The following is a 16,916-nucleotide window of genomic DNA, read 5'->3' as shown; positions in this document are numbered from 1 at the left end:
TGTCTTTGACTTCACCAATGTCACACAATGAAGAATATTTAATAAATGCATAACTATCTGTAAGCCTGTAATAAAGATAATTTAGTTATTTATACATACAAAATTAATAAAATCATAAGTTCTTAGTAGGTTTTGAAATAAGCTTCTCCTCTTACATAACAAATATTGAAGAAATTGTTTATGGTTGTCCAGATTTGATCACATAGTAATAATCCACGGCAGCATTGCTGCATTGATTTATTTTATTATGTCTTGTAAATCCTAAATATTTTCTATGTAAACAATTCATGTACTCAAATACTTATATACCACTTTTCCTTCTTTCTCCGACATACTTCACCTGACTAATTTGCATGTAGTACGAAATGGCACTTCGCTAATAAATGATGAAACAATGTTATGGAGTTATTTAAAGTTGTTATATACTTACATCTATTCAACCTAAACAATTCAGAATATTGATTTACTTATGTAAAAAGGTAAGATTAAAATTGTCATTATTTCCATGATATCATTTAATCAAATGTATGGGCCATAACATATTAGGCAAATTCAAAATATTTCTAAGGTTCATAATTACTAAAAATCTTCTGAATAATACTTTAATTCTTGTCATATTTAATTCCCATTTTACAGTTTTTAACTGCGTTTTTTATGTTTAGAACATCAAAAACGTACTTAACATAAAAAACATGTCAAGCTTATAGATAGGTAAAAATAAGAAAGAGGATGACATTATTTGCTTTCATTCGTAATTTTATATATTTAGATAAACTTTCATTACTTTGATAAATATGCTTGGAATCATAAACAACACATAAAACAGACATTAAAGATAATGCAACGCTAGTAACTTTTAAAGTGCAGAATCAGTGATTCACCAGAGATAGCAGAGTTTCTTAATTGGACGACATTTCTGATGTTATACATTTCTATTGTAGCCATTGTGAAGCAAACACAACTGTCTGAATGAGTACAGTAACAGTCCTTTAGGGATGGACAGAAAATGTACAATGATGTTTTACACTTTATTTGTGGTGGTAGGAGGATTGAATTGTGTGTTTTCAAAAGAAACTACGGAAAAAATAGTTTCTCAACTGATAGTCAAGGTTGAAGATTTAGGCACTTATTTGGTTGATCTAGATCAAAAGATCTTGCGGATGCTGATACTTCCAGAGAAAGGGGGTGGTGATCAGCTTCTGGAGTATTTGGAAAAGTTTTGGAAAAACTTTCGTCACCTGGATGGTCTGGTAGTACTAAGTGAACAGGAGGCTTTCAGACCCGCCAAATACATGCTCGAACAAGAGTGTCCAAAGTTTGTACAAGAAGCTTTTGATGTTCTGAATTTACAACAGACATATGGTTGGGATGCTGTACAGTTTTCTACTTTCAGAGAATACCTGATCCTGATATCAGGGCTATCAGCAAAATTTCCAGATGATTTCAGCAAAATGAGAGTTGATGTTGAAACACTACTTCAGAAACCACTCCAACAGCAAGTTTAGTGTTAACATAAGGAGATAGAATAAATATGTATACTTAATATTTATAGTAAATTTGTGTGTCTTTATATTATATGTTACTTAATCTTTTACACAAACTTTATATGTTGTCAGTAATTAGACATCACTGAGCAATCAATAACTGTGTTAGTGTATTCCTGGGATAAAACATTAACTTTTCATTAAATTTGTCATGATGTTGAATCAAGAATCAAGAATCAAGAAGATTTATTGTCGTTAAATACACACAGGTACAATAGACATTGTCAGACAATATAAATATATATAATCTATTAAAGTTCTATGGTGGTTATAACACAGTAATAAGTAATGTTTTTCTGTAGTAAGTTTATACATAAGTGTGGTTTACTTTCTAAAAAACTATATAAAAAAAAATTGCATAATAAATATTCACCAGTGCTAAAATTCAAATACTTACAAATAGGAAACACAAATGAATAATTTATCACAAAATTTACATTGAAAAATGAATATAACAAATTAAAATAGTTTGACTAGAATGCTGAGCTTAAATTAAAAGATTTCAAACTGGTACAATTAAAACTAACATTATAAACAGTACAAATTAAAACAAACATTTATAGTTAAAAAAGATGTATCAGACCATTTACAACAGACTATCAGAAAATTATGGTACTTGTATCACAGACTAAGAATTCATCCACAGAGTAAAAAGGTGCAACCTTAAACCAATTCTTAAGAACTGTTTTAAATTTATTTAGACTCGTTGTCCATGCACTATCAGGTAATTTATTAAACAACTGCACCTCCATAAAGCAGTGACTTTTTTTAAAATTTTTCAAGTCTTACTGGTATTAAATTTAACATATATTTAGCTCTTGTATTATAATTATGGATGTCTTGACGCACCTCATATTTGTCTAGATTTTCTTTAACTCTCATTAAGCAACAATATATATACATAGATTGGTACTGTCATTATGGAGAACTCTTTGAAAATCGGGCGACAAGATTCCCTACCCTTCACATTCTTAATCAATCTTAGAGCTTGCTTTTGCCACAAAAAAACTCTTTGGGCTCCACTACTATTACCCCAAAGAAGTATTCCATATAACAAGAGTGAGTGAAAAAAAGGCAAAATATGATGTTATTAAAACATTTCTCTACTTACACATAAACTTAATTTACGTAATAAGTTATGTTACCCTAGATAGCTTTGTACATAGACTACTTGTATGAGTATCCCAACTAAGCCTGTCATCCAAATGTACCCCTAACAGTTTAACTGATTTACTTCCACTTGTTACAGCAGTTCTTAAAACTGAAATAAATATTCTCTGTTTTACTATTGTTTACATTTAAGAAATTTGCCTCTAAACCAATCACAAGCTACCTCATTGCATTACCTTGCACCAAGTCTAAGCTAATCAGGTCTTTACCAGAATTGAGTAAAGTTGTATCATCCGCATATAAAACGGACATACAGGGTACACTAAAAGCATAATCATTTATAGCTACAATAAACAAAAAAGGCCGCCCCAGGACCGAGCCCTGAGGGACACCCATTTGAACTAATTTGAGCTTTGATACGTCAGAACCTTGAGCTACCATTTGCTTCCTATTACTTAGATAAAGAGGTCATTAAATTCAATTCTTTACCCTGTATACCGTAACAATGAAGTTTTTTTTAAAAGCAGATCATGAGATATACTATCGAAAGCTTTCGACAAGTCAATTAAAGTAGCTGATAACATATCTTTACATTCAAAAACTTCTTAAGTTTTTTTTCAACAACTGATTCAACTGCTTTGATAGTGTTTTTACCAGGTAAAAAACCAAACTGCTCCTTACTTAGTAGTTTCTCCCTCAGCAAAGTAATTGTACAGTTGGTCTTTTATACAGCACTCAAAGACCTTACTAAAATATAGGAACTAATGATATCGGGCGATAGAGGGGCACAATTTATCTCCTTTCTTAAAAATAGGTTTACAACTTTGACAACTTTAAGAGTATCTGGAAAAAACACTCTGCTCAAGCATCATGTTAAAAAGAAGTGTTAAGGGCTCTAGAATAATATCTATTATTTCCTTGACTACTTTGTTGGAGAAACCATAAACATCTTCACTTTGTGATGAACTCAATTTAGAAACATACTTGAGCACATCTTTTGAAGGAATCTGCTTCCAGTGGAAAACGTTATTTCTCAATATTCATGTCAGATATATACCTATTTAAAAACTGGATGGCAGCTATATTACAGTTACTCGCTACATTATTTACATTTGATATTGTTACAGAGTTAATAAAATAGTCATTAAAAATTTCTGAATCAATTTTTTGTTTCCTGATTTGCAGGTCTTAAATTAGCTTCTAATCTAATAACATTCCAAGCAGCTTTACACTTATTTTTTAGAACTAAGAATATAATTTTCATGAGATTCTAACTTGGCTTGTTTTATTTTTACTTTTATAACATCTTTTAGAATTTAAATATGCATCTTTATATAAATTTTCTTCAGCAAGACCTTTATTATTCTTATAGCAATCATACAAATACATAACATAATCTCTATATGACCTCAGCTCAGGTGTAAACCACTTATTCTTACATATATTTTTATTTAAATCTACTTTTATTTTCTTTATCATGCAGCATTCTTCAAAAGAAGTTGTCAAAAAAGTTAATAAAATCATTAAAAGCTAAATCAACTGTATAGTATGTTTTTAAGAAATTCCAGTCAAACTCACTTAGCACCATTCTAAAGTTTCTTATTGCTTTGGGAGTTAAGTCCCCTCATTCGCTTGAAATATGTTTGTTTGTTTGGATCATTACCCATAAAGTCGTGGAAGACTGCTAAAATACCAGAGTGATCAGGAGATATGAGGCTCGATGATCTGACATTCTATATCATTTTTAAACATATTGGTAACAATGTTATCAAGACAAGCTACATTTCTTGTAGGTTCATGATTTAAACAGTATAAATTTAAAGAGCGTAATGTATTGAGAAAGTTTGTAGTATTTTAAATCATCTTTTAAAATATCAATGTTAAAAATCTCCTGAAATAATAATATGTCTGGAAGGGTACTTTTTGTACAGGAAACCAACACAACTATCTAAAGAGGACAGAAAGCAAGCGAGGTCTAAACCTGGTGTGCGATATATTGTTGCTACAATAATGTTGGTCTTTACTCAATAAAACTGCAGTTACTTCAAACACAGTATCAATACAAAATTTTTTTCCAAATCAATAGGTTGGTAATCCAATCCATTTTTTACAAAAATACTACACCCTCCTCTAGTTAATGGCAGTTTTTCTACAATAAATATTTGCAAGACTATACCCTTGAGGAACAAAAAGCTGACTTTCTTCTATGACTAGCCAGTGTTCATTTAGTGTTAAAATACTACAATTTAGTGACTCTAATAAAAGTTCTAACATTTCAATTTTCTTCCTAATTTGACTGAACATTTAGATGGAAAACATTGAAAAAATTTGCATTTATTATCAACATATGCTACTTTAACGGATCTAGAATTATTGATGTGGAGTTTTCCCGACACTGTGGCTGCCTCTTCTTCACCCGATGCTGTTGTCTCCTCCTGTAGCTGCGGCTCGGTATCCCTCTGCACACCATCCGGGTTGGTTGGACTCTGGCTCCGGGAAGCTTCAGCCGTGTCACAAAAAGTCTTAGCTGCCTCACGAATTTTGTCTGCAAGCCACAGTTTTCCCTTATGATTGAAATGCAGACCGTGGCGAGTATGAAGTTTTCTGTCAGCATCATGTACATTCACCAACTTGACATTATTATACTGATCACTTATTTCTTGTAGAATACCATTAGTCCTCTTAACTTCTTCATTGACACATGACCATTGCACTAAAATCATATCGATGTGGAATATTTAAATAGTATTATATTTTGATATTGAATGTTCTTCAAGTGTGTCTTTGATTATATTTATTGCTTCATTTGCCTCATTTCCTTGAGACGTCATTAGTACCACAAAACACCACCAAAATGTCTTTTCGTCCAGTTTTTCCCCTTGAATGTTTATTGGATTAAGAATTTGCTTGGCTCTACCACTGGGGGCTACAAAACCTACTGTTTGATGTGTGTCTTAATCAATTTATTTAAGTTCCAAGTCAAATCACGTCCATGGCTGTCGGCACACAACAAAAATTATGTTGATGAGCCTTGCAGGATTCATTTATTATTGCAGTGGAGGGATGTGAAGGGGCTGTTATCAATTATTATTTGAGGCTGTAGAGGGATTGGGATCTCAGGAGATGTTGGCCTAGTCAGTATTGTTTTTCTAGTTTTATTGTTTTTACTACAATTTTTATTGAGGATAGATTTAGGAGTATTTACATCAACAGGCGATAAAACCCCAAATTGATTACTGCACTGTACCTGAAAAGCTTGTGTTATCTTGTTGGATAGGCTTTTTAGAAATTCTTCTGTTATTACATTGGGCATCCTGAAAAAACTGGAAAACAGTGCATACACCTTGAATTTTTGGGCTTTTAATTCAGTCAAATTATTCTCTAACGTCCTTTTGTCTTGTTCTAACACTGTGATGACAGTATTCAAGTTCACAATTTCCTGTTTACAAGAATTCAGCTCCTGAATAATAATTTTGCGTTTGAAAATTTGGAGATTTTATTACAGTATTTTGAGGAGAGTCTAGGGCAGAGTCTTTATTGATCAGGGTAGCAGTGTTTTTTTTTCCTGTTCTAATTGTGTTTATAAGTTCTTCCCTTAGCTGGTTTTTCCATTTTTAATTTTCTTTCAAGAGATTTTATTGTTACATCCATTTCATTTGCCTTATCACTATGAGTTTTTAATATTATTTTCATTTCTTCTTCTATTTGTTGAATTTTATCCTCCAACTGTAGTTTCATATTGTAGACTTTTGATTTTTTACTTCGTGCAACTCCTGCTTCAAGTTTTCATTTTCTTGGAGGATGGCACTACCTAATTTCCGTAGCCAATGAAAGGGAAAGATTAAAATCATCATCTTCATTTTTATTATTCATATTAGAAACCATTCAGTTCAGCTTCACTGCACAATGGACACAACCATACCCCTATCTCTTCATCTGTCATATTTTTAATTGTTGAATATGTCAAACCAATACATTTAAAATTGAATCCATTTTTTACAAGTACCAGTGCAAAATATGGCTGCACTCTTTGCATACCTGCCACACACTCTACAGTCATTTACACAACTTTGATCCATTACAGACACTAAACACTGTACACAAATAATAAAATAATAAAAAATGAACACACAAGTCAAGTTAGTCCTGTTAAAACAATTTAACAAATAAATATGTTATTGTCAAATAAACTCTATTTGTTTTGTCAATCCAATAAAATACAAATAAAAACTCTAAAAAAAAATTATCACAGTAAAATTTATAAAGCAAAAATATTTGCCTGCAGTTGGATTTGAACTTGAAACCTCCAGGTTAACAGTCAGAGACGTTATCCACTGAACTACTGTGATGGATAGGAGGGAATGTTTATCAGTTGTAGATAAGGTATTCAATCAAACAGACAAACTTGATTTAAACATGTCACAGCAAACAGGCAATATAACTCAATTTCACGTTCAAACTATAAAATAATAATCCATTTGCAACTATTAGTCCTGAAAGATAATAAAAGTTTTTTTATTGTAACTTTTAGCTTGTTACTTTAGAAAAACAATTAATATTGTGAAATACATTTAAAATGTTTGTTCGAAAAACATAATATAGGTTATAATGTCCATGCAATTTTCTTGATCAGAGATATATGAAATACTTAAAAATCAACTGATACCTATTATTCCAGTGCTTTAAATATAGAAAAACACTCACTTATTTAACATCCAAAGAACACTTTTTGAAAGACTTTTACATTAAACAATGATTTTAAACTAGTTGCTCACAAACTTGCCACACTCTTCCATTGCTCTCTTGGCATGACGACTTGAATAGGGTATACCTCCTCAAATAGTACTTAACTATCTAAAATTTTTGTTTTTCTGGAAGGCATCTTATTTTTGACCCATTAGAATAATGGTAAACTAATAGAGTTTTGTCAACATTCCTTTAAATAGCTTTTCTACTACTATTAAAGTGACTTTCAAAAATAATAAAAAGTCTTTTCTAGGTCTTGGATTATCTAAATTATTCACATTGTAGATATCGTTTTAGATAGCCAATTTAATCTTAGTTTTACAGTAGTTACACATTTAAACTATTTATTTGTAATAGTAATAGTTTTAATCATGTAAGAGCAAATTTTCAGGAAATGTTCACTAAAGTATGCATAGTGGAAAGATATGTTGAATGAAACAACAATTACAAAGCTAATTTTCCACTTTTTACTAGAAATTAGTCATTGCATTGGAACAAAAATTGCCACTCACTTTGGAGTGTCCTTAAAAACAAAACAAAATACTGAATACTTAAATATGCTAGAAATTGTGAGCTGTGAATTTTGATCCAATGAGATACATTGTATCAGGTGAAAATGTATAGTGTCTACATTCATACTCACGTGCATGCACTGGCCACCATTGCCATCTCTAATTTTGCTACAAGTGTACTACAAACACTCAAGCTGCACAAACTCATAGCTATTACCAAGATCTATAACTAGTTCAAATTTCACAGCAATGTATTGCAAAATTGAATTGTTGTGTGTAATACTACTTCAAACTAACTAATTTGAAATAATATTTGACTGTACAAATGTTGTAAATATGTAGTGGACATATTTATACAATTCCTAAATTTGAAATACATTTTTCCATTGTGCATGTTTTAGAATAAATATATTTCATTTAAATAATTAAAATTTCTTTGAGTACCGGTAATCAACATTTTAGGTACACTTAGAACTCATTTTTTTATTATCTAAGCAATATTTACTGTCAGGCACAATGAAGAGATGTTTACCAAAAAAACAAATCAATTTAGTGATCAAACATTCTGAAACTGTTTATTCCCTTATATTTAGTTGTAAAATTTCACAAGAATATGTATTTTTAAATACATATTCAAATGACTTTAAATAATCGATATAATTGCTAGTTATTTTATAAAAATATTGCCAAGTTTTTGAAAAAAAAAACACTGATTATAAAACTCTGAGTGTTTCTTCAATACATAGATTTAAACAATGGAGAAAAGAAATAAATAAGTAATGATATTCTTAAATTTAAAGTTATACATAGAAATTGTAAATTACAATGTATGTGTAACTGCTGTATTGTGGCTTGAATTTAATGTCACATTTGTCCTTTATAATCTTGCAGAAATTCTCCTCACAAAATCGTTGATTACAAAAAAATTGAATTATAACTTACATGCAATAACTTACAGTTATAAAGCCCGCTAGTGTAACCGTTATATAAAATGCAGCAATCTTTTTCAAATTTTAGTTACTTTAAGGTGGTTTCAAGAAAAATACAAACTATTAAAAGTCAAACCTTTATCACAATGAAGATCTATCAAAAGATTTAAACGATATCACAAATATAATTAATTAAAACCAGTAACTACACAGTACTGTCCTTTATACTCAGCTAAAAGAAATTCACCTAAATGGTGACATCAGTTTTACATCAGTTCAAAACCTAAATTATCACATAATGTTTTTATTTCATGCGGTAATAATTACTACTACCGTGTTGATGGTTGCCAGTGAAACAGAGACTGAAATTGCAGTTGAGGAATTAGGAAACTTTTTAGTTGATTTAGACAAGAAAATATTGCGTTTGCTGATACTTCCAGAGAGTGGTAAAGGAAATTTGCTTTATGGTTATCTGGAAGATTTTTGGAAAAATTTAAGGTATTTGGATGGATTGGTAGTACTAAGTGAACAAAAAGCTTTTAGGCCAGCAAAATTTGTCTTGGAAAACGAGTGCCCATCTTTTGTTCAAGAAGCCTTTGACCTTCCAAACTTACAACAAACTTATGGGTGGAAATCTAAAACATTTTCTAATGTCAAAGATCTTTTGCTTGTAATTGCAGCACTTTCACAAAAGCTTCAAATTGATTTCACTAAAATGAGGGTTGATGTTGACACTTTGTTTCAAAGGCCTTATAATGAGTAAAAAATAGTAATCAGCTGCAAAGATGTGGATACAACTAACTTCACTTTGACTCATTTTCTACATTATCATAATTAATTATTAAGATTATTTTACAGTGTCATTTTTTATTAAATTTTTTACCTGCTGTGCAAAAATGCTGTCATGTCTTATTTACCGCTATTGGCTGAAGTACACATGCTATTACTTATATAACTTTAATTCCCCTTTCATGTAATATACTACAAAATTTATAATATAATCACATTATAAATGTGATTGCAATTGATCAATTAAATCATTTCCGTAATTGTAATAATTGTGTCTGTATTTTACCTGTTCACACAGTCTGTTAAGAACCATTTTAGCAGTTACGAAAATTATTGATTTATAGCAACTATTTAATCATTTTAAATGCTCAAAAAATACATATAAGTATACAAATGTAAACTGACATTTCAGAAATTGTCAGTTTTTTTTATTTAATCCCTGCTGTGCTTTGGGATCGTTTCTAAAACATCCTAGTGCACTCAATTAACTGTGTACCTAAGGAGACAATGAGAACACCCCTTTACCTATATTATACTTAATGGTGTAGTCTAGGTATCTTGATGTTGAAATAATGCAGAGTTCGTTTTGAGCTTCTTTGTCACCAATTTTTTTTTATCTCTTCAGACGGGCGTGGACTCTATATTCCAGGAGTCGCCTTTGACAGCTTCAGATATCAGATGCTGCACTAAAATAAAGCTAAACTTAAAATCAGTGTTCTCACTATTATGTTAATAACTAATTGCTTTTATATTTATATTTGTTTTAATCCGTTACTTCATTACATCATCAACCTATTTATTATTGTGAAGCACATGTAAACTATTATGAATATTTATCTTTTCCTATAAACTTTTTAATTTCCCTTCAAGTATAATCAAGTATATATCAATACAAAACACAGGCAGAGAATTACTCGTACCTGAGGAGGTTGCATCAAGTGGCAGAGAGTGCTAACATATCAGGAGTGCTCTTCCGGTGATCCCTATTGGCTGGCAGACAATGCTTCCTGCAGGTCGCTTCTTGGTTGGGCTAGAGCTTATGATCTTTGATTGAGATCACCATTTCACCAAGTTGCCATTCTATATGGTCACAACAATGCTATGGAAATGAAATCCATAACATGATATTTAACTCAAAATAATTTTATTTTTTATAATTGATTGAAAACATCTGTTCAATATTCAATCTTTCATTAAAATAGCATTTTGCACTAGACTTAAGTTGGGAAAATGAAATAAAATTATTAATATACATAATAATTTTCCAATCTTTTGGAATTGAGAAGATATTACTATAGCAGTCTGTCTTTAGTTGATCTTTCACAAGGCTTCACAAAATAAATTGCCATAACATATTGATTGTTTTACAGCTTTTCTCATGGTGTGAAGGTTTTGACATCAATCTGCATTGACAATTTTATTACAAAAAATAAATGAATTGTCAGATCTCAATGGTCAAATGCTGGGACTTTCAATAGAAATCTAAAAAATGAAAAAATTATATTATTAGTTTAAGTAGGATTACTATACAATAAAGATAAAGAACTGCATAACAGTATTAGAGTGAAAAATAAGCAGTTTAATCTCAAATTAGTTGATTGCAAGAGAGAATTATATGGTTGCAAAATCAGGAAAACCACTTAGCAGATTATTAATATTCGAAGAAGAAATTCGAAAGACAGTTTTAGAGATAGTATTTAAAAGAAAACAGGGAATCAACATCTGATCCAAACAGTGTTAGTAGTTTTTTAATTTACAATTTGTCAATACAGTTCATAATCTTACAAATAGTACCGAACCGTCTTGGATTTAACTAAATGGATCCAAAAACTAAGGAAGGGCAGTTTTAGAAGAGGGTTTTTAGGTGTGCACGAGTAAATGAAAAAATATTGCATGTTATAAAATGTTTTACAAATAAATCATCAAGTGGTCATGATGAAATTCCAATTAAATTAGTGAAAACTGCTACAAAAACCTCTTCTAAAACTAATAGTACATTTAATAAATTCATGTCCTATTACTGGTATTTTTTCTTCTGAAATAAAATTGCCAAAGTAGTCCAAATTCATATAAAAGGAAGCAAGTTAGAACCCAATAATTACTGTCCAGTATCAGTCTTTCCAAAACTATCAAAAGTGTTTGAGAAAGCAATGTAAATAGACTGGTGAACTTTCTAGAGCACAATGAACTGTTCAATAGGGAGCAACATGGTTTTAGAAAAGGTAAATCAGTGGTTACAGCTCTGGTTGATTTTACAGAACTAATATTCAATTTAATAGATGAAGCTAAAAAACCTATAGGTATCTTTATGGATCTCTCTAAGGCTTTCGATACCATCTCTCACTTTTCACAAATTCATAAGGTTGTAAATTTATAACAAAAGATAACCAGATAAAATACTGTACTTGTTACTCTACTTATATCATCAATAATATGGAAAATTAAATAGAGAGAGCTTTGCAGTGTGGCTTCAGAAGACTTCGCTGTGGCTTCGTCGCTCATGCCAACCTAATAGCTCTAATCATTAAGGTATAACACTTTATGATCATATTTAACATTATTGGCTTGGAACAAACACCCTGTGTTCATCCTCTTTGAAACTTTCTAATAGAGATTTTGAGGACTAATTTGATTTAAACAAATAAGTATTTATGCCAAGAGTGACTTGTTTTAGCTCTTAGAGAAAATGTTATACAGTATAAGTGGAAAATATATGCATGGGTTCCAGACTGTTATCACACACAAACCACTTACATTAATCTGGCATTAATGCCATTTGCTAAACCTGTGGAAAGGAAGATAGTCCAATGGTGAAGCAATCAAGCAAGGAGTCCATTTAGTCCAGGTTCTGAAATACTGGTTTACCAGTTGAACATTTTCAAAATAATTTAACTTATAAAATAACAAACAATGCAATGTGTGTCACTTCCTACATAATTTATAAATTAAAATAAAATAATTAAAATTTTACATACACACAAAAAGATTGATAAGAATCTCGTATAAGATTGTAAACTGTGAAATACTCTGATATTTTTCTATCACTTATTTTGTTTAAATGGACTCAAAATGTGCTAGATGTGTTCTTCAGTGGACTTGTCTATTTTATAGTATAGGTAATGTGCTAGTTACAAAAGAAGAGAAACCTCTTGTTATGAGCCAAGAAACAAAATACTTACTTTTGCTGGATGATAAAATTTCAAAACTATTACAGTCATCAAATAAAGAAGATGGACAATACCTACTTCAAAATATGGAACTGTACTGGCAAAAGTTTAAAGAGTTTGACAAATTAGTTCAAACCAATTCAACATTTTCAGATTCAGCATTTCATATGATAAAACTGGGAACTCCTACTTTTATGAAATTGGAATTTAACTTCGATAAACTGATAGAGCATTTTCAGTGGAATAAAGTAAAAGTTGAATCGTTTAAAAAATACATGAAACGTATAAAGAAACTATCACTCATCTTTCCATTGCACTGTAAAGACTTGGTATATTCTAGTTTTTCTTTTGGTTAACATTATTCATAATACATAAAGAAAATAATTTTAACAATATTGGAAATGAACAACATTTTTACACTCTGGACATTAAACATAATAATGTTTCTGATGGGCAGAGAATTTCTTAAATGACAAGCTAGTCTAAGGCATACCACAAGATATACTTTAATAATACAAGAAAATAGAAGAAAATTGTTATGTGAGAGAAAAGTAGATGTAACCTCAATCATACATATATTATTTGTTGGGTCCTGCTGGTTATTACTATGTTGATACTAAAACTGCTATTTGTTGTTAAATAATTAACGTATTGAATAAAAGTTCAATGTTTTAATGTGATAAAATTTTAATGCATTTTCAAAGTACTGAAAAAATACATTTAGAAAGTGTTTGCATATAATACAGATATTTTTAGAGAAATGCACAAAAATATGAACAAGAAAAAAATTTTCAAACCTTTTTCTGTCACTGAGAATTTTCCTACATGAGAAGTGAGAACACTGAAGGTCAGATAGGTTTCAAGAGGTTCTTTAACCAAAGATAAGCTACTTCTTTCAGTCCTCTTTAATCACAACCAAGAACATTTTTATTTTTAAACTTCATAGTTAATCTACTAAAAAAATTTAGCTATAAATAGTTTAACTGAACAACAAGTTATTTCTTGGAATATATTTATACTTCTCTATGAATCTCCTAAACAAAAACCACAAATAATGTGTATCAGTTAACCATGTTTGCAAATTAATCACTTCTTGCTTTGTCCAGCCACACTTGTCGACGAAATAATTGTACGTGCAATTGTAGTGAAGAAATATGGGCCCACCTTGTTCTTTCAACTTCAACACAGATCTAATGTATAGACTGTCCTTGATTTTTATTTTAACAATAATTAAATTAAGCAAATGATTATACTTTTCTACATCACGTGTTATAACAGAAGTGTTCGTTTTTGTTGAGTTTTGAAAATATTTACAAATATTACTTTCTAAGCCAAACAGAGTGTTGTATATATTTCTTGCTTTAAGTAGTTTTTTTAATTCAATCATTGATGAAGTTGATAATTCACACTGAAAGATGAGGAATAGAAAAATAATGATCATAGTACATTACTTTTATACAGATGTTAAAATTTGGAACAAATATGGATTTTTATGTTATCAGTAGTAATCACAGAGTTATAAAATTTTATCAGATACCTTCTCAACACAATGACGCTACTTTGGTAAACCTATTCATATTAATATAGACCTTCACTGATATAAAACTCTATTCATTTTTGAAGCAGTCAAAATATTAACAAAACTTTACAATACAGTAAACCGAATCTGACAATATTTATTGTGCAATGTTTGAGGAGTGGAATATTTTTAATATTTGAATATAGAAACTTTCAAGTGACAAAAACTGCCTGAGATGGACATTTAGGAGTCTTCTGACACAGAAGAGACTAGAGATGAAACAATACAGAAGCACAGAGGAACCAAGTAATCTCCTGTAATCCAACTGTGGGAGCCAAACTGAGGCTGAGAAATTCCCTTCCTAAAAACTGACAAGAATTCTGTCCATGAAAAACCAGCCTGAAATGACCACCACTCATTGACCTGACAGTCAGACACCTTTATTTGCCAGACTGTTAAGTAATTGACTATTCTGGTGTAAAAACTATATCTTATGTATACAAACATAATTTTGATAAGGCAAACATTTTTTGGCTACATTCAATGTATCAGGATGTGTAATAGAATTTTTGAAACTCATTCATGGAAGGTATCATAAAAAGCTACCAAGACTTTTATTATCTAGGATTTTTGGAAACACTGTACATAGTTAAAATCTATACTTGCAATAGACAGTAATAGTCATTTTAATGATACTTGATATTTGGTCATATACAAAGTAACTGACAAAATATTTAGCAATGACTCAACATGAAGTTTTCACAGCATGGACATTTCACAAAAAATATATCCAAAACATAAAACTTTATATTTTATCATGTACTTTAATTTCACTTTTAATTAAAAATAAACATGTTATATGGTATGCAAAAACAGCATTTAAAAACTATAATATTCTTATGGTAGGTGATATTTGATAAAAGTTTGTAGATATGTTGAAATAAAGTGTTCTTTTAGTGTGGCTGCTGTTTCATTGAGTATAGGATTTTTCAGTATTTCTTTGAGTACCAAACCCAAAAATTTCAAAAACATAGTTGGATTGTAATGTTGTTATTTATATTTTAGAAAGTTTTTTGGGTATATACTGTGTTAATATAAACAATGTAGCAAAACATATTATAAACATTGCCAATAAGTGCAAATTTATGCAATTTTTATAACCATGTGTAAATTGCTAAAATTGGCAAAGTATTTTTTATAAGCTAAGATTATTTTATACCTTTGATTATTTTGAAAATTTCCCAAAAAAGGTCTGGCATTGGATGGGGCACAAATTTGATGATTGTGTATCTTTCAGTTATTTTTCATTAGTAAACATACAATTATATTATGATTTTCTTGTACATCACTTTGTCTTTTTGATTAATATGGTTTTGATCAACTTATTGTATGACTTACAACTAAGTTGTTTTATGCCCGGAGACTATAGAATACAATCCGACACAAGTTAATCCTTTAAATCTCTGTAGGCTATATTCACACAAAGGAGTGAAATAAAGAGTGTGAGAAGCCGTACTAATTTCATATGCCTAGGAAAACCAGCAATAGAGTGAATGAATACTTTTACTTTGCACTGGCAATGCTGAATTTATTATTCAATCCTCAAAGAGATTAAAAAAGTTTGAGCTTGAATTGAATTGGTAAAAGTGAATATTGTTATGTGCAACTATAACAGATTATGCCACTATATTCTAAATCACAAGATTTTAATTTGTAATTACTGATAAGAGAACAAATTTGTGAGATAAGGTCTTTTTCTATCAAAGTGTATGATGTAATATGAGCATAAAAGTGTTGTGTTTTTGTTTAAGTGTTCAGTTTAGTGCATGTACTGGTTATAATTTTACTAAAAATCATGACATAAATTCTACTTTGCAGAGCTTGAAATTTAAGTACAGGCACAATTCATTAACTTTATATGATAGATTACTGACTTTAGAAAATCGAGCAAATGCATTTCTTCAATACCCCGAGACAAACATTGCATCGAATTTGACAAAAACCTTAGAAGAATATAACAAGTTTTTAAATCTTGTAGTTGTGAAGGTTAAAATAAGAGACAGAATGTATTCAAAAACTGTGGAAAGGTTGTTACATCAAAGTGGTCCTTTTTTCCTCCAGTACGATTATACTTTTGATTTCTTAATGAAAAATTGGGGTTGGACAAGACAACAGGTGGTCAACTTCAGGACATGGTTGACTGACACTTGGTACTTGTGGTTCTTGTTTCGAAGAAGTGTGAAAAAATACAAATATTTGTCCTATATTAGTTAACGATGTTTAAACAAAAGTAAACTATCTGATTTCAGTTGTTTAAATACCTAGGTGTAGGCAAGTTTTTGTTTTTTCAGCAGTTTAACACAGGTATCAAAAGTAGTATAGTTTAATTAAAACATTTTCACATTCATGCAAACTTTACAAAAAATGTATAAATAAAAACCGAGCCTCTTCTGAAAGAACAATGTTACTGAATCAGATATGTCATATTAACATTTGAAAGTTATGGCCTATTATTATTCTTATTGTTACAAAATATAGCCAAACTGGCTACATGTATATATATGTATGTTTAAATATATATAATTTTAATAAGCATTGAA

At 30.1% G+C, this 16,916-nt stretch overlaps 1 long non-coding RNA gene across 2 annotated transcripts; it reads right to left on the bottom strand.

Moving 5' to 3' along the window:
- Window positions 1–7,688: 7,688 nt before the first annotated feature.
- On the bottom strand, window positions 7,689–16,026 carry LOC124360345. Of its 2 annotated transcripts, none has more exons than XR_006922233.1 (2): window positions 10,551–16,026; window positions 7,689–10,316 (listed from the first exon to the last, which is right to left on the bottom strand). It is a non-coding gene; the product is annotated as an uncharacterized LOC124360345 (long non-coding RNA). The 2 variants fall into 2 exon arrangements; XR_006922236.1 differs by having other exon boundaries at window positions 7,689–10,311.
- Window positions 16,027–16,916: the final 890 nt, after the last annotated feature.

This window comes from Homalodisca vitripennis, chromosome 1 (genome assembly GCF_021130785.1).
Source record: "Homalodisca vitripennis isolate AUS2020 chromosome 1, UT_GWSS_2.1, whole genome shotgun sequence".
Classification (NCBI taxonomy): domain Eukaryota; kingdom Metazoa; phylum Arthropoda; class Insecta; order Hemiptera; family Cicadellidae; genus Homalodisca; species Homalodisca vitripennis.
Note: the sequence above shows the minus strand (reverse complement) of the source record. Positions and strands in the feature narration are given on the sequence as shown.